We start from the raw sequence: 18,289 nt of genomic DNA on the forward strand, positions 1-18,289 counted from the left end.
CTAACAGAGTGGTGCTCAATCCATTAGATATGTCATCCCTCGTCCACAGGAAAAGTGAACCTTAATGGATATGTCTATGAAAGCATACCATTAACCAAACAAAATCAAAGTCAGTCTTTCATATGCAAGAGCTGCTGGAAGGCAGGGGACCATCTAACAGTAGCTGCACTTTAGAAGATGCATGACTATAGCAGCCCAGTTACATGGAAAAGGGGCAAGTGAGGCAACAACAGGTTTCATATACTGTTCTGACTGTGAGAAAGAAATGAAGGAGAGGCAGAAAAATAGAGCAGACAGCAAAGGGGTTGGGGGCAAGAAAGGGAGACTTTTAAAAGGAGGAGGTGGGGCTACACGGTAAGGGCAGAGAGAGAGAGAGAGAGAGAGAGAGAGAGAGAGAGAGAGAGAGAGAGAGAGAGAGAGAGAGAGAGAGAGAGAGAGAGAGAGAGCGCACACAGATCCGTTCTCTATAGATCGCCTACACAGTGTCAGAAATAGAGCTGAGTTTAAGGCAGGTGCGTCTGTATGAAACCCTAGGCGATGCGCTAATACAAAGTCGTGAGAGAGGATACAGGTTGATTGACTAACGTCAAGAAGGAAAACGAGAAGAAAAACGCAAAGAAGAAAAAAGCAAAGAAGAAGAACAGACCGAGATGTACGCTGAAATGACCCATCACTTCACGGTAGGGAAGTTTATCATTTTCTCTTTAGGTCGAAACATTTACGCGTTGCATTAGAACGCGCAATGCAGTTGCTTTTCTAGTGGTGTTGACACAAGAAGGGCAAAAAAAAAGAAAAAAAGAAATTGTCTCGACCAACCTGTCAGAAATCATCATAAGCTCGTAATTCTTCAACATTTAAGGATTATTTGAGTGTGTTTGTGTGTCTCAAAATCTCGTGCGGTAAAGTGTCGGTAGTTTGAAACGGAGCTCAAGTTGTGCGATGCACTGACAAGTCGAGACTTTTCCACGCTCACGCTGCATGGCAGTTATGGTCAGCATGCAGAGCACATCGGGATAGAGTAGCACTGACTCACACATTAGCTTGGCCGAGGAGAGAGAGAGAGAGAGAGAGAGAGAGAGAGAGAGAGAGAGAGAGAGAGGGGAAACGCTTCATGCCGCATTGAAATTCCACAGCTTTGCGAAAATAAGGAAAACGCAGTGTGCGCGCGCGTTTGTGTGGATCATGTGTGGGGACGCATCTGTCATTTCATTGAAGTGATTAGCGTCCAGAAACTCTCCCTCCCTCTCTTCCTCTATCCTCCTCTTCCTCCTCCCTGCTGTTGCTATCCGTGTCCGCGTCGCTGCCGCTGTCGCAGTTGAATTTGCAAAAGCCAGCTTGCGCGCTCTGCTTCTCCACAGCGAGCCTATTGTTGTTGTCCTCCTCCACACTCTCCTCTGAGGGGTGTCAGCTCACGGTGCTTATCATCCTTCTCAGCCTCTTCATGCATGGGGAGGAAGTGTGCGCGTGTGGGTGTCATCCTGGAAGACTGGACCAACACACGTGAGAGTGTTGGCAGGTGTCCGGTGCATTATGCGGCTCGGAGAGAGAGAGAACGAGTGTGCAATGAGGACAGATTGGGTGTGATAAATAGATTAGATGATGCTCAAATGTATTTCGTATTGGACGTCTGTGTGGTTGTTTCTTGTTTGTGCATACATAGGCTATATAAAGTTCAACTAAACCAAATAGCCACTTGAGGAACCGCATTTTAAAAGCTTAGGTGGTCAATGTGAAAATCAGTTCTCAACCTCCACAAAAGTATTTTAGAGAAAACAAAAACTTTATTTAATCCATCAAAAAAATTATTGGATTGTGAAAAGGGATGTTACACATCGGAATGTAGCCAATTTTAGGTAAGGAGGGGATGAAAAATAAAAACACTGAGGGTCTTAGTGACGTCAGTCAAAAACGATAGTTGTTTTAAAGGCGGATCAAGTTATAACATTTTGTTCTATGCTTTATAACATTTTAAAAATGGAAATAAAATCAATTAGGCTGTGCCAAAGAAGACCAGTAGTGTGCATTAAGAAAGTAAAGAGAGTAAATGTTTACTTATAAAAAAATATTATGGGCCTAATGGTTTCTTTCCCAAAACATAAAAAAAAGAAAATCAGCCATGAAATGAGTTTTGGACATGGTGATGATGATGTGTTGATGACAGTGAATCACACAGTCCAATTTGTTATGAAGAATATTCTGACAGCTCATAAAAATGCACCCAGACATCAATGAATAAATTCTTAATAAGTCATACCAAGAAATTAAACACATGACTTGTCCTGACAACTAGACTGGAAAGATAATTGCATAGTTTGTTTATCACAATGTTGATTAGCCCACAGTGTTGTGTATGGGCATGATTACTGAATGCAAATCTTGCATGAGGGAGCTCTACAGTCCTGACAGTGCATCACTGTAAACATTATTATCTTTACAGTTCCTCGTCATTTAGTGGCTTATATTAGTTCCTCTTACTCAAGATAGGAGTTTTTTACAAGGCAAACTTTAGCCAACCCAATGGAATATTGTTATCTACAACAATACATTTAGTGGCATGGCTTATTTCATTCAATTCAATGAAAACTACCATGACCCTTAAATTACTCCCAATTAATGATTTAGCAAGAGCTTAACCGGATTTACAGTCCCAGTGGGCTGTATGTAGCTATATAATGTGCTGGAGTACATAGTAAACCATAAATGTTCTCTTTTAGGATTAAATTATTTTGCCTGTGCCGAAAACTCATTTGTTCAACCCAAATCCACTTTGAATCCTCAGATGTCTTGATTCCATAATGCTCACATCTATTGTTCTCTAAATCAACCTTTATCGTGCTTCACATCTAATCTAGATCCAAAGGCAATCTAAATGAGAGGCAATTTATTTGAGTTCAGCCTAGAGTTATTTTGAATGTCTCCATCGCAATGAGAAAAGTATCCAAAGAAGGGCGCAAAAGATGATGTCTAAGAACAGCAGAAAAAAGTGAGTTGCCCATTAAACTACCAAGCTAATGACTAACATGAGCTATGATTTATTCAAAAAGACTGAATCATTTTCATTTCAATAATTTCATGTATATATATATATCCCATAATCTCAGATGTCAAAAAAAATATGTTTACAATTAGTCTTGCACTCTTAAACATAAAGGTTCCAAAATGGGCGTTTTAGCATCAATGCCATAGAAGAACCCCAAAGAACCTTTCAGTCAACAGTTCTTAAAATAACCATTTCTTCCCCCTTAGTGTGAAGAAGAACATTCTAAAAAGCATAAGAACCCTTTTCCTCTATAAATAACCTTTTGTGGAATGGAAAGGTTCCATGAATGTTAAAAGTTCTTCATGTAACCATCGATGTCAATATTTTTAAGATTGTGGAGAATAAACTGTAATCACAAACACTCCTACTTTACACGTTCCCTACCGGTTCCCCTATAGAATAACACACTTGACCACTGGTGTCTGCTCTGCCTTTGAAAAACATTGGGATGGGCTCGTTAAAAGGTGACAGCGGCGCGTGTCCAGGCCTACGGTGCACTGTCAACAACCACTTCACATTGAGCATAAGACAAGAACCCCCGCCGAAGGGCGAAACGCTGCCACGGCTCTGCTTTCTAAAAATAAAAACACTAGGGGCTGACTGTACAGCTGCAAACACTTACTAAGGGTTACCTTGCTTGCAAACACAAATAAAACACACCAGCTACTCGGCCCTCTATGCCACCGTTTCGTGCTGGCTTTGAGGCTTGTGTGGTCTGTTAGGAGGAGTTTTTAGCTTTTAATGTCTTCATCCTGCAGGTAAGTGTGAGCTGGTTTGTTAGAAACATCTGTTAAATCCTCCTCATGTTAGCATGGCTAATGAGGCGGAGGGTGTGACAGAACAGATGCCTCCGAGTGCGAAAAAGAGATACAGAGGCGAGAATGGAAGAAAGGGAGAGAATGAAAGGGTGAGTGATGGGAGAAAATGTATGCAGCACATCCCTTCATCCGGTACAGATGAGTCTTCAGTGAGGGCAGATGTTTCCATGATTAAGAAGTTGAGACAGCCTAGGTGCTGTTGCAAAGACATGCCCATTTGACTATAACGGCAGGGTCGATTATGTTTATTGATCTGCCACAAAGGAAACAGTCTTGTGCTATTTACCACATGCAAACGGCGCTCTCGTTCCATATGGTTGACAATGACATGCAAGAGCCTCAAACCAAATTAAGACTTGTGTGTGTGATGCCTTGTTTAACTTATCATCATTCCATGAACGTCCCTGCCATCTAGCAGCTGTAATCCCCTTTTATTATCATGGATCGGCCTGTGAACAATTTGAGATAATCCCTAATAAACTGGTCTTAATAAAAATGTATAGCAATAAAAGCCAATGGATTTGATTTGGAGAGACTTAGGGGAAAAACTCCTAAAAAGAAATATAAAGTTTATGTGTGTGGTTCAGCGGAATATAATATGATGACACATAGGGTTGGGAATAGAGAACCGTTTGTTTTTCAGAACTGGTTTCATACTGTAACTGAATGATTTATGACATCAGTTCTGTTAATGGATCTTAAACATCTAAAGATGTGAATGATATATATATATATATATATATATATATATATATATATATATATTATTTTAGTTTGAGCTTGCAGTCTTTCACTGGTGCTATTAAATTATACAAAAATATAATAAAATCTAAATAATGAAATTTTAAATGATATATGGCAGTAAGACCTTTTTAAAGAACTTTATACTTTTGTTCAGCACACATTAAATTAATCAAAAGTGACAGTGACAGATAAATTCTGTTCTTTTGAACTTTCTATTCATCAAAGAATCCGAAAAAAAATATATATATATATCATGGTTTCTGTATAGATTGTCTTTAACGCTGATAATAATAAGAAATGTTTCTTGTGACTTGTGGCACTGAAGACTGGAGTAATGGCTTCTGAATATTAGCTTTGCCATCACATGAATAAATGACATTATCAAATACAAATACAAATCACTGCAGACTATTGAGCATAAGAGAGCTCTTTAAAATAAAAATAAAATAAAAAAATCTTACAGACCCCAAACTTTTAAACTGTACTGTAATATATATTTATAGTACTGCTTAGTTTGGGCCAGTTTTTGGGAGGGGACTTTTGGGAAAAGTACTAAATGATTCATTAATGGAATAATTAAGAAACCAGAATAGTTTTTCTGTATGATTCCCAATCCAAAGACATGCACACAAAGTCTGTCCACATCCAAGTGAATTCCCAGTGGCTTTACTTTGATGTGTATAATCTCACATGGCTTAATTATGTACAGCACACTGGACAGTCAACTTTAAGCACACACCTCTCTCTCTATTGCTCGGCTCGGTCATCCCCGGGCAAGGACTCCTGGCCATGACAAACAGCAGTACTGCAAATGAGCCTCGTGTGTGTGTGTGCAGATGTGCACAAATGTGAGCGAGCATATGCGTAATAGGGTCAAAAGGGCTGTTGGACTTCACCTCTTGTACTCGCCGAAGAGGGCGGATGAACTCAGGGCAGGAAAGATCACAGACATCTGTCTGACAGAGAAAGAAAAAAAATTGAACTGTCACAACACAGCCCATCACCACAACGCACCCAGACGCACTGTTCTGTCTGTGCGCTGAATTTTTGGAAGCACATATACAAAAAAAATCAGCTAAAGGAGCTGAGAAATCCAATTGAATCAAAGTGAAAGACAGGACCAGGATGTGATGTCTCCTCTGTGTAGCTCATATGGCTCCAAGGCTTCAGTCGCCTTACAGGCACCCTACAAAAAGACAAATAAGGCTGAGTATTTTGTGCATCATATCTGCATAGGCATATAGTATGCATTGCTGTCAGAAATGAATATGTTTTGTGCTGAGAGTGGTACGGATCCGTCTGAAAGAGGAGGTGAAGACAGAGCACTGCTCACAAACCTCAAGGGCATATCTGTGAATAAGCAAACACATCAGTCTGCCATCTTGCAGCACGATGATGAACGCAAACAGTGACAGTGAAACAACTCGAAACAGATTTATCAAGCAGTCGGCCATTAACATTTCATTTTGTAGCTCGACAGAACAACGTTTTCGTTCATTGTAGACATACTGGTAAAGAGCAAAAAGCTCATTGAACCAGTTTTTTGGATTGCTTGCACTGAAATCTGCAAAGAAAATCATTAAATATTGGTATTTTTTATATATGAATTATATATTTGATTGCTTTTAATTATATGCATTTTATTTTTGATAAAACCGAAACGTTTTTTCGCAAAACAATCCCCATTCACACGGATCCACAAAAATGATTAAAAACGCTGGATTCTGCTGTCAGGCCAGTAATTGGCAATATCACTTAAGAAACATTACGCTCCTATAGACTGAACATGAAATACACATCGTCACCGCTTTTACAAATTCTCGTTTTTGTACACTCACCTAAAGGATTATTAGGAACACCATACTAATACTGTGTTTGACCCCCTTTCGCCTTCAGAACTGCCTTAATTCTACGTGGCATTGATTCAACAAGGTGCTGAAAGCATTCTTTAGAAATGTTGGCCCATATTGATAGGATAGCATCTTGCAGTTGATGGAGATTTGTGGGATGCACATCCAGGGCACGAAGCTCCCGTTCCACCACATCCCAAAGATGCTCTATTGGGTTGAGATCTGGTGACTGTGGGGGCCATTTTAGTACAGTGAACTCATTGTCATGTTCAAGAAACCAATTTGAAATGATTCGAGCTTTGTGACATGGTGCGTTATCCTGCTGGAAGTAGCCATCAGAGGATGGGTACATGGTGGTCATAAAGGGATGGACATGGTCAGAAACAATGCTCAGGTAGGCCGTGGCATTTAAACGATGCCCAAATGGCACTAAGGGGCCTAAAGTGTGCCAAGAAAACATCCCCCACACCATTACACCACCACCACCAGCCTGCACAGTGGTAACAAGGCATGATGGATCCATGTTCTCATTCTGTTTACGCCAAATTCTGACTCTACCATCTGAATGTCTCAACAGAAATCGAGACTCATCAGACCAGGCAACATTTTTCCAGTCTTCAACTGTCCAATTTTGGTGAGCTCGTGCAAATTGTAGCCTCTTTTTCCTATTTGTAGTGGAGATGAGTGGTACCCGGTGGGGTCTTCTCCTGTTGTAGCCCATCCGCCTCAAGGTTGTGCGTGTTGTGGCTTCACAAATGCTTTGCTGCATACCTCGTTTGTAACGAGTGGTTATTTCAGTCAAAGTTGCTCTTCTATCAGCTTGAATCAGTCGGCCCATTCTCCTCTGACCTCTAGCATCAACAAGGCATTTTCGCCCACAGGACTGCCGCATACTGGATGCTTTTCCCTTTTCACACCATTCTTTGTAAACCCTAGAAATGGTTGTGCGTGAAAATCCCAGTAACTGAGCAGATTGTGAAATACTCAGACCGGCCCGTCTGGCACCAACAACCATGCCACGCTCAAAATTGCTTAAATCACCTTTCTTTCTCATTCTGACATTCAGTTTGGAGTTCAGGAGATTGTCTTGACCAGGACCACACCCCTAAATGCATTGAAGCAACTGCCATGTGATTGGTTGATTAGATAATTGCATTAATGAGAAATTGAACAGGTGTTCCTAATAATCCTTTAGGTGAGTGTAGTTTACACAGAGACGATAATGGTGTTGTTTTCAAAAACTTGCACATTGAAACCCAATTTCAAAAGTTTGCCCCCATTACACTGTTGTCGTGTAAATGACCGGCCAAATGCATACAAAATTTTCATATTTGAATAATAATAAACCATTTTAATATACATTTTATGTCTTGTGAACAAAAAACTGTCAATATATTAAAGGCATGCAAGTAATTAGCAGCTATTATAGGACTGTAAATTGTTGTTTTTAGGCAAATTGAAGTGTGTAATTTTAACACCCATCACACTGACTTAAAAGGCATGTATGCCATTTTAGAAAAAGCACAAAAAGGGAAAAGACATAAAACAGTAATGACACATCACTCTGATTTGACAATCAGTTTTTAATCTTATCCTGTACTCGAGCAAGCTACAAAGATTTTGAGTTGCTTTGTGGAAAATTTTTACCCTCGCCGTTGGTTGAATCAAATCCTTTATGACTTCAGTTTTCAACTCACAAAGCTTATTGTCTGATTCACAGTGCCATTTGTGAGCATTACATCTGAACTCATTTGGACATACAAAAAAATGCATTTGCCTGTACAAACAAGATCATTTTTTTTAAATGAAATCCCTTTGACTTTGTTTGTGTGGACATACTTTAACAATGTGCTTCAGAAAAACAGAGAAAAGTAAGGAGGAAAAAAACATGCAGTCGTGAGATAAAACTTTTTTATATATATATATAAAAAATAGTGTCTTAATGAGGATGTCAGAAGAACTTGCTTCAGTAACTACATTATGCATTTTCCCCCCTAAATTCTTAAATATATCCTTGCAGGCCTATAGCAATAGAACCGTTCATTAAAAAGGGCTGCCGCTAGAAAAACAAAAATAGTCTGCTTTGTCCTGTAAACTCTCTTCCTGTCTTCTCAAGCGAGCTCAGTTGTGAATACTAAGGCATCTCTTCTCATTAATTGCTCTCACAGGCAGCTTAGCCAGGGTCATCTCTGCATTTTTGACTCAGTCCAATTAATACTAATCACAGCATCAAACTGGCTGAGCGAGAAGATTGCACTGTCGGAGCAACTGATCATTTTGGAAAATTCATTAACAAAAGAAAGAAAAAAAAGTGGGACTCTGAGTGGATATGGCAATCTGTTTTGAGATTTTATTTTTCAAAATGTTTGGACAATTTGTCATTATCATTCATTAAGGTGCCAGTTCCAGAAAACAAACCAGGTCTTAAATGAACAGATGGACTTTGCCTTGTAGAATGGCCTAACATGGAAGAGGGAGACAGACTGGCTGCTGTCTGCTCCAACGGCTCAAGGCATTCGTGAAATATCAGAAGGTATGCAGCTGAATTATTTATAAGATACCCCCGTATATTAAATTAAAAGGAAGCAAGTCATAAACAGAGGACAACATGATAGCAGATCAAGGCTTCTGCAAAGCAGGGCACAAGAAGACAGTGATTTTGTTCGTCTTCTACACTTATGCATTTTGCTGGCCAAGTCAGACTTGAAGGTGTCTGCTTGCCATGGCGATATATTCTCTAACCCTAGTGAAAATGTTGGTATTTATTGGCCAAATAAAATAAAATAAAAATAGTTCACCCAAAAGTGAAAATTTCCTGATTATATACTCACCCCCAGGCTCTCCAAAATGTAGGATTTTCTTTCTTCAGATGAAGACAGAAAGCATTCCATGATTTTTCTAATGAAAGTGAACAAAGATAACCTTAGTCCATTTTTAATGTTCCAAAAACCATTTTTAGGCAGCTTCAAAGTAATCCACACGACCCCAGCTGACCCCAAGAGCCTTCACTAGCGAAACGATCAAAAATGTATATACTTTTAACTACAAATGTTCACCTTGGTCCTGCTCTGTGGTGCGCATCCATAAAATTATTTAGTTCACGACCTTTCGCGTGACCGACACACATTGCATGTTTGCATCCCTTCTTGGCAAATAATTCTACCCCACAATTCAGCAATGAAAAGTCTAAGCATATAACACCGTTTACCAGGAAAGACATTTCCAAACGAAAACATACGACTTACATTTAGTCATTTTTTTGGGATAAAAGCGTCTGCTAAAAAAATGACTAAATGTAAATACGACTTTCTGCCTATATATGCAGGTTGCATAATATATTCTTTACATGGCATCCTGCCACGTGCATGAATTTTCTGAGCTGCTATTTTAGTCCACATCTTACTCAAGTGTAACATTAACATCTCCTCCTATTTTAGAGCCAAAGTGGAAAACATGCATGTTGATAACCATGTTCAGACGTGCCCCTGCCCAACCATAGAAATGCAATTATTCCCACAAGCCCAGGCCATTTAAGTCATAATGGTCACACCGATAACCATAAATTGGATGGCCGGTCTCATGTCGGCAGGCTAAGTTTTCCATTACCGTGTTAGTCACGTTTCAAGGTTGGCATGTGCATTATGATATCAGAACTCCATTTTTTTCCCGCTCGTGAACCATTGCGTCTCTTCATTTCCTGATAAGAAACATAATTGTCGGATTTAATATGAATTCCTAAATAATAAGTGCTTTCGTGGGCAACATATAACCGGAAAATGATTACTGCAAATTAATTTCCCATAACATTTTTAACTAAAATGTGACATTTACCAGTTGATCTTACAGTGTATGTAAATGCACAAAAAGCCCAACACAGCCTCTCATGCCATAAATGTTATTACATGAAACGATAACCCCCTGTAACCAATCAGACCATAACGGCATAGTAATTATAGAACAGGTTTTGCCAGACGACATGCTTAAGACACGCGAATACAGCATGAGACAGGATTTTTGCTGCATCGACGGCCCCAAGGTATCCAGTCAGCTAAATTTATCCGGTGCAAAATTGTTCACACCAGTATAAAAACCAAGTGGACAGTGCTAAACGCCTCCCTAGATAGCAGGCAGTTATACTTAGGTCTCTCAGAATGAATAAATGTTAACAACTTGGGGCCACACGCTCTAACCTTCATGCACATGCCGTCCTCTCGCTTTGAGTTTGGCATTTCTTTCTGGGAACGATACTAATCTTTCTTATAAAGAGTAATTCCCATTATTGCGAGCAAGGGCACAGTGTGACCCTCTGCGGAGTGTCAGTGGGAATAAAACGCTTAATGAGTGACACAAATTGAATGTTGTTCCTCTTGGTGCAGGAAGGTGGAGGAAATTGAGGCAAACCTAATGAGCAGTCCGTTCCCTGCAGCGACACCTGACATCGATGGCTGGTGACAGGTCGCACAGCGAGAGAAGAAGAGCAGGGAGGGGACACCTTGCCCCCCTTTTCGTCCGGCGCCATGTGACATGATCCAGGCTGCCACGGGCCATCTGCGCCCAGTGAGAGACTAAGTGGCACTCCTCCCTGCATCTCCCAAAGGAATGGAAGCCTTTAATCACCACCATCAGCGTCATTGCACGCACGCGCTCATGCATTCGCACAACCCCTCGGCCTCTTGTGGCCAAAGAGCATGGATGAAATGGAAGAGATGGGTCGTTGCGCATTCAGTGAGACTTCTGCGTGCAAGAGCAGTAGCACTTGTTTGTTATCCGAATGCATGTTTATGTCCCCGCAGACCATCAAACGCATGTCCATTAAGCTTCTGGGCCAAAGTGTAAACAAACTTACGTAACTCTGTCTGTGCATGATTGAACAAATGCAGATATGTACTTTACAAGGGAATGGAGAAGCAAACATCTGCAATTCATTGTTCATCAAATATTTAGTTGAATGAACCAGCTTTAACATCCTCATCTGCCCTATAAGACGATACAGTGGCCACTAATCTTAAAGCCATCTTTCCTTTACCTACGACTGTTATCTGATCAGCAGCAAAGGGTAATGCCAATTTATTGTACATAAGAAAATAATTATATGCAATACTTAGCAATATTCAATTCGGTAATTACTCAGCAAGGATGCACGGAATTGATAAAAGGACAGTTAAGTATTTTACAATACAAAAAAATTAAATTTAAAAAAAATGCTGTTCTTTTAAACTTTTTTATCTATCAAATAATCCTGAAAAAATGTATCACAGTTTCCAAAAAATATCAAGCAGCACAACCATTTTCAACAGTGATAGTAATAAATAATAATTTCTTGAGCACCAAATCAGCACATTACAATGATTTCTGAAGAAGTAATGGGCAAAGAAAATTCAGCTTTGCCATCACAAGAATAAATTACATTTTTAAATAAATTACAATAGAAAACAATTATTTTACATTGTAATACTCTTTTACAGTATTATTTTACTGTAGTTTTGGGATGGATGGATGGATGGATGGATGGATGGATGGATGCCCTTTTGGTAGGTGAAAGAATTAACAAATCAAATAAAAAAGGGACTTTTAGAATTTTATGGTTACTTTTCCAATTCTGTGGAGCTTTAATCTAAAAGTGTGTGCTGATTTTACAGTTCTCCACCGAGGAAAGTGGAGCAGTCGTATAAAGAGAGATACTGTCACACATCTGCGGTTGCAAAGCATGTTGGTCGTTGATAGGTAGTGCATTGATTTAAATGACATGCCTGATGTTGACGTCCCCCCATTTTACACTCCTACCTTCCTCCGCTTCCATTTAATTTCAAGTGCCATCCTCTGCCTCCGAGCGCACTACTCTTATCTGATTCATTGAGCCATTTAAACGAGAAATTAAATTATATTCTTCAATACGTACTTCAATACGCTTGTTTCCCAAAGAAAAGTTATGGCCATGCCATTTATTAAAAGCAGACAGTTCCCTTCTTAAACTTCCTCTGATTTACGGAGACTCATTGCCGATAAAAAGCCCAAAATTGGATCAGCATATTCCCACAGTTCGCAAAACCTGTATTTTCTCCTTGAATGTTGCGATGATAGAAAACCCCTCAAACACAGCAGGGCACTGTAATAAGTCTGATTACATACAGGAAGTAATTGGAAGGATCTGGATGGATCCACACACTAATGTAAACTAATTTGTCATTTGGGGATTGTGCCAAGATAATTTCCCAAACACCTTTCTGCAATTAGACTGAAGATGCAAAACAGTGAGACTGAAGGAAGGAAGAAAGAAAGAAGACTCTACACTGACGGTGATGCTGTGCAGGTTAATGTTTCGTTTGCAGGGGGCACGACCCACAAATCTCACTGAATGCTCGTCCGTTCCATGTGGCTGTCGGCAGAGATCTAACCAGCTTTTATTGATGTATAGACAAATACAACTAGGGTCATGGCCGGAGTATTTTACTGCCCTATTTATGGTCAGACATGTAAAAGGATTGAGAAGCCAGGCACTTTAACGGCCTATCGTGTAAAAGTCAAGTGTTGGGTAAAATAAAGACAGACATACTCACAGGTTTCTCAGTTGAAATGTGACGAACAAATGGAAAACGGAGAAAAGCAAACTTTATATCAATCAAGGACTTTCTAGAGAGTTATCATTAGCATTTCCATTCATGCTAGACTAGCACATACAGCCCATGAAGTAAAAAACAAACTGTATGCGACTGTGACAACCCTCAAAAACAATGTAGTCTGCAACTGCCCAGATAACCAAAAATGTGAATGTTTTGCTAACACTATGAAAACGTTATATTTATTTTCATGCTAACATTTTGAGAACATTAATAACTAACCTGATGACTTTGAACAAACGTTCTATTAACATTACTGGAGAAACATTACTGGCAAAGAATCTTGCCAGAACACATAGGCAGGCTGCACATATTTATTAGTAACTATGAAAAACGAGCCCAAAATAAAGTACAAAAAGAGGATATGGCAACACTGAAATGCATTAAAATTAGAAAAGGGCATAAATGTATCCCAATTTGTCTGTTTAAAATAAAGCTTTTAGGAATACTGACAAAATGTGCACTCCTGTCATTCATGTAGGACCGGGAAAGATTTGGTCTCAAAATCAGGCTGCTTATGGTGATGGTGTCAGTCTCCCTCCTTCATGTTTTAGCACTGTGTGAGACTTTTCCTCACTGCATATTTAAAAGCAGCTCCTTCAAGCTTAGCACACTAATAGCTATTTAGGCCTGCGATTGCTTTCTTTACCAGCAGTCTGAGAGGAGGACACACACACTGACACGTACGCAGCTCTGTAAGTCACCAAGACAAGAAAGCAACTCTTGTATTCAATCACATGCTTTTCATTCTCCCTCTTTATCATGTGCTAATCCACCATCTTCCTTGCTGTACTCAGGCTTTTATTTACAGAAGTGGTTTAAAGAATAACCACACTCCTGCTCCTATTCATTTTATAGCACCCCAGCCCTGCGAGAAAGAGGCACGGGACACTGTAAAATCAACCCTGCATAAAATGCATATGCAATGGCTGAGACACTGACGTGTGATGTCTGCGCGAGCAGGGTGTGCAGAAGTATATAAATACTTGGGTGTGAATCGTCACTGGTCTTACGTTTCAGTTCGATTACGATTATCATGTCGATGATTCGATTCGATTTCACGAATGCGGATACATTTGTCAATGAATACAAGCAGTCACATAAATGAACTCCCTTTTTATTTGATCTGCTCCAAGAAAGTTCACTTCCTGAATGTAGTCAAACAAAACTTAAGTCTGAACACAGCAGACGACAGGAGCATTTAGAAATACTAGTAAATACTAAAGGCACATGAAGCTGTCAAGTAGTAGGCTACCTAAGTTACAATAACGCTCTCACACACACACACAAACACACATTGGCACGCACGTACACTCACTTGCACGCGTGTACACACACGCACGCACGTGTATTTATGTATTTATTATTTAACATGTAAATGTTAAAATAGTCATTTTTGGTTTCGCCTTCCTCCGCCATTTTACGCTAGCAAGACAAGCACATATGCAATGAATGACGTCAGAGCAACTTCTATAATCGATTGGTCTATTACTGAATAGATGCAGAATCATAGAAACGCAATGCATCGTAGAAACGATTAATTTCAACACCCCTAACATGGGTTGATGGGCAAGTACGACATCCTATCATTGTATTCAGACCGAATGCAATATTGGATGAAAAGGTTTTGGTCCTGAGACTTCCACAGAAGATATGTACATTTTTTGGTTTTAGTTTTATACCACTTCTATTATTGATTGCTATTAGGATGTTTCAACCAGAATAACAAAAGTGTTTCTGAAAAAACATTGCCTATACCCTATCTCTAAGCTATGGAAGCTTGTTTCCGCCACAAAAAATATAAAGATATAAAGTCAGAATTGCGTGAAATAAAGTCGCAATTGCGTGTTAGATAAAGTCAGAATTGCGTGAAATAAAGTCGCAATTGCGTGTTATAAAGTCGCAATTGTGAGATATAAAGTCAGAATTGCGTGTTATAAAGTCAGACTTCTGACATTTTTTCTCTCAATTGCGACTTTATTTCACGCAATTCTGACTAGGCCTATATATCTCGCAATTCTGACTTTATAACACGCAATTGTGACTTTTATTTCACGCAATTCTGACTTTATAACACATAATTGCGAGTTTATATCTCGCAATTTTGACATCTTTTCTGAGATATAAAGTCCAATTCTAAGGGGAAAAAAGACGGACTTTTTTTTTTTCTTCTCAGAATAGTTTATATCTCACAATTCTGACTTTATAACACGCAATAGGCTTTATGCCCAGCTCCACTACTTCCTGAACTTCAGCCAGCTCCTTTGTTTCCTGTCTGCCATTATTGGACAAACTGATTAATCCAGGTGTGCCTGACCTCAGTAACAATAATCAGACACACCTGGATTAATCAGTTTGTCCAATAATGGCAGACAGGAAACAAAGGAGCTGGCTGAAGTTCAGGAAGTAGTGGAGCTGGGCATAAAGCCTGTTGCGACTTTATATCATGCAATTCTGACTTTATATCTCCCAATTGCGACTTTATTTCTCAGAATTGTGACTTTATATCTCCCAATTGCGACTTTATTTCTCAGAATTGCGACTTTATATCTCGCAATTGCGACTTTATTTCTCAGAATTGTGACTTTATTTCTCACAATTCTGACTTCATATCTCGCAATTCCAAAAGTCAGAATTGCGAGATGTAAACTCAATTGTGAGAAAAAAAGTCAGAATTGTGAGATAAAAAGTCGCAATTATTATTAACAAGCTTCCATACTAAGCAACAAATTTCACTGACTATTAAAAAAAAGATTAAAAAATTAACCTATTCATGTAAAATGGCAGGAACATAATTCTTTGGGATTTGTTCAGGTTGAATGAATAAAGTTTCTCATTTGCATCTCTGACTTGAGACCTACGTCATCTCTGACAAAACCTGAAAGCCGCGGTTAAAAGCTGAAAAATTTCCATAAGTCTTCTGTTAAGTATTGTTAACAGTTCTCTAGGGTGAGTGAAAGTTTGCGCCAGGTCAGTGTCTGAGCTTTTCTTTGCCTGTGAACTAAAGCTGGTGTCCTCTTTAAATGCAGGAACTGCATCCATAATATATGAGGAAGCAGTAGGCACAAAAAATGAGCTATGGGCTTTTACGTTAAAGTTTTAACCAATTTTTAAAGTTTAAGTTCTAGGAGCTGATGGAATTGGTTCAAATATAGAGAAATAGGTCAGCAGATAGTTCGACTGTCATTTCTGCCAAGCAGTTATTCAGCAGGGTAATCGAATGGGGAAAAAAGATTAGAAAAATCGCATATATCACAGTGCCACTTATATTACAATATGCACACAGAAAAAAAAGGCAGATGCTGTGAGATGCTCAGACAGGAAATATTACCATTAGATTACTCTACTAAGTCAGTGATCTTCTAAATGCTCAGCCTCCTCCCATCATGCATGAAGCCCCTCTGTGAGCTAACATTTCTAAACTTTCCCTTTGGTATGTTTTGTACTACGGCCAGTGGAAAGTAGTCAAATGTCCCTTCGCATGATAGCTGATCAGAGGACGGAGAAGCATCTGAGTGACAGCTGTGACATTTCTAGTGAGCGCTGCGAGAGAAATAGAGAGATGCAGATAGAGTGAATGAGAGAGCCCTCAGGTGACCCCTCTCACTGAGCACTAGAGAGGACCCATTTGCATTTAATTGAATGCTACGGACATACAGCGGCTTCACTCACATCCACCACCCTTTTTTCTTTGCCATGTCCATTTCCATGTGGAGTCCCACTCAAATCGCACTGCATAAATCTCCATTGGTTAGCGTTAGCAGGTGGCATAGAGAGCTATAAGCACAAGAGTCTGCAGAACTGTGCCTTGGCCTTTCTCCTTTAGCATGAATGCTGCTTAGCATAACAGATGAACACTGACTAGGGTATGGCCATCATTGTCAAATGAAAGCAAACTAAAGTTCAAGAAGCTGATTTTGTTTGGCAGATATATAACAAATCTCATTTCACTGGTTAGTTTGGGATCACTTTTAGCTTGGTGTATGATCCCTAAGAAACAAACACAAAACCTTCACTCTTCAGTCACGCAATCCTTCAGAAATCAGCTGATACTGCTCAAGAAACATTTATTATATTATCAATGTTGAAAACAGTTGTGCTGCTTCATATTGTTATAGGAACTGATCATTTTTTTCTGAATTCTTTGATGAACAGAAATCTTTTTTAACATAAATGTCATCACTGTCTCTTTTAATCAATTTAATGTATCCTTGCTAAAGAATATGGTAAAACTTTATTTTAAAATGTCCCTGTTAGACATCTTGCATGTACTTACTACAGTAATAACAGTAAATTATGCATAATTACAAGCAACTAAACCTAAACCAAACCCTAACCCTTTAGCACATTAACATCATTTAGTATTTATTTGTATCATTACACTGTAACAATATAGTGTTTTTCTCTGAGAGCACTACCCTACAAAAATCCCCTTCTGTGCAGAATGTCACCTCTTGCACTCTGTTTGGTGAATCTTCTGACATTGTGATCAATTTGGCCACGATATGAGAGAGAGAGAGAGTGAGAGAGAGAGCAAAAATTACATTGTGAGGAGAACCTTGTCCAGCCAATTACACAAATGCCATCGATCCCTGTGGCTCTTTTGAGGCATAAACCATAAGGATGGACCTTCTGGATGGGTATGGATTTTTCTCCTCTGGGTTTTCCTTCTTTCCTCCAAAAGACGGGATTAAAGGTGATGAGAGAGGACAGGCAAGCTGACTGGAGGCAGACTTGGTACAAGGTCTGATCAACTCTGCAAATACACACACTCGGCCAAGGCCTACTGCAGAACTAAAAGTGTAGAAATAGACACCCATATTCCTACAGCTTTTAAAATTAAGATAGATATCCCAGCATGACTGTGGACAGCAGGTCAGTCCTAGGTGAGACATCTGCGGGTGGTAGATCTGTCCTTGAAATCATTATCTTCAGCACCACTGAATGTGCATACATGATCCATGAGTCCAGCTTTCCCGCTTAATACTGGTTTCTGATCCACATAAATGATATCAGTTTGCTTCAGGGTTAAGGATATGCAGTGCCTTGTGCTGCTATAGGGGAGTATGTCACTTTTTCCATTGAATAAAGGCAAGCATAATGCTTAATGTAATAAATGTTTATGTTTTAAAGTAAATGCACTCGCTAAATAAAGTCAGAGTTTATTTTCTTTCTGTATAGAGCATGTCAGAGGTGAGTGCTGTTCCGGATCATTCCAGG

The 18,289-nt window shown here is 39.4% G+C and overlaps 1 protein-coding gene across 1 annotated transcript in view; it reads left to right on the plus strand.

Moving 5' to 3' along the window:
• The first annotated feature begins 394 nt into the window (after positions 1–394).
• Positions 395–18,289, plus strand: part of lrrn2 (leucine rich repeat neuronal 2) — a 49,505-nt gene continuing 31,610 nt past the window's right edge. The window contains exon 1 of the mRNA XM_079857111.1: positions 395–680. The gene's annotated coding sequence lies outside the window, so the exon portion shown is untranslated. The remainder of the gene's footprint in view (positions 681–18,289) is intronic.

Source organism: Squalius cephalus (genome assembly GCF_949319135.1).
Source record: "Squalius cephalus genome assembly, chromosome: 22".
NCBI lineage: Eukaryota > Metazoa > Chordata > Actinopteri > Cypriniformes > Leuciscidae > Squalius > Squalius cephalus.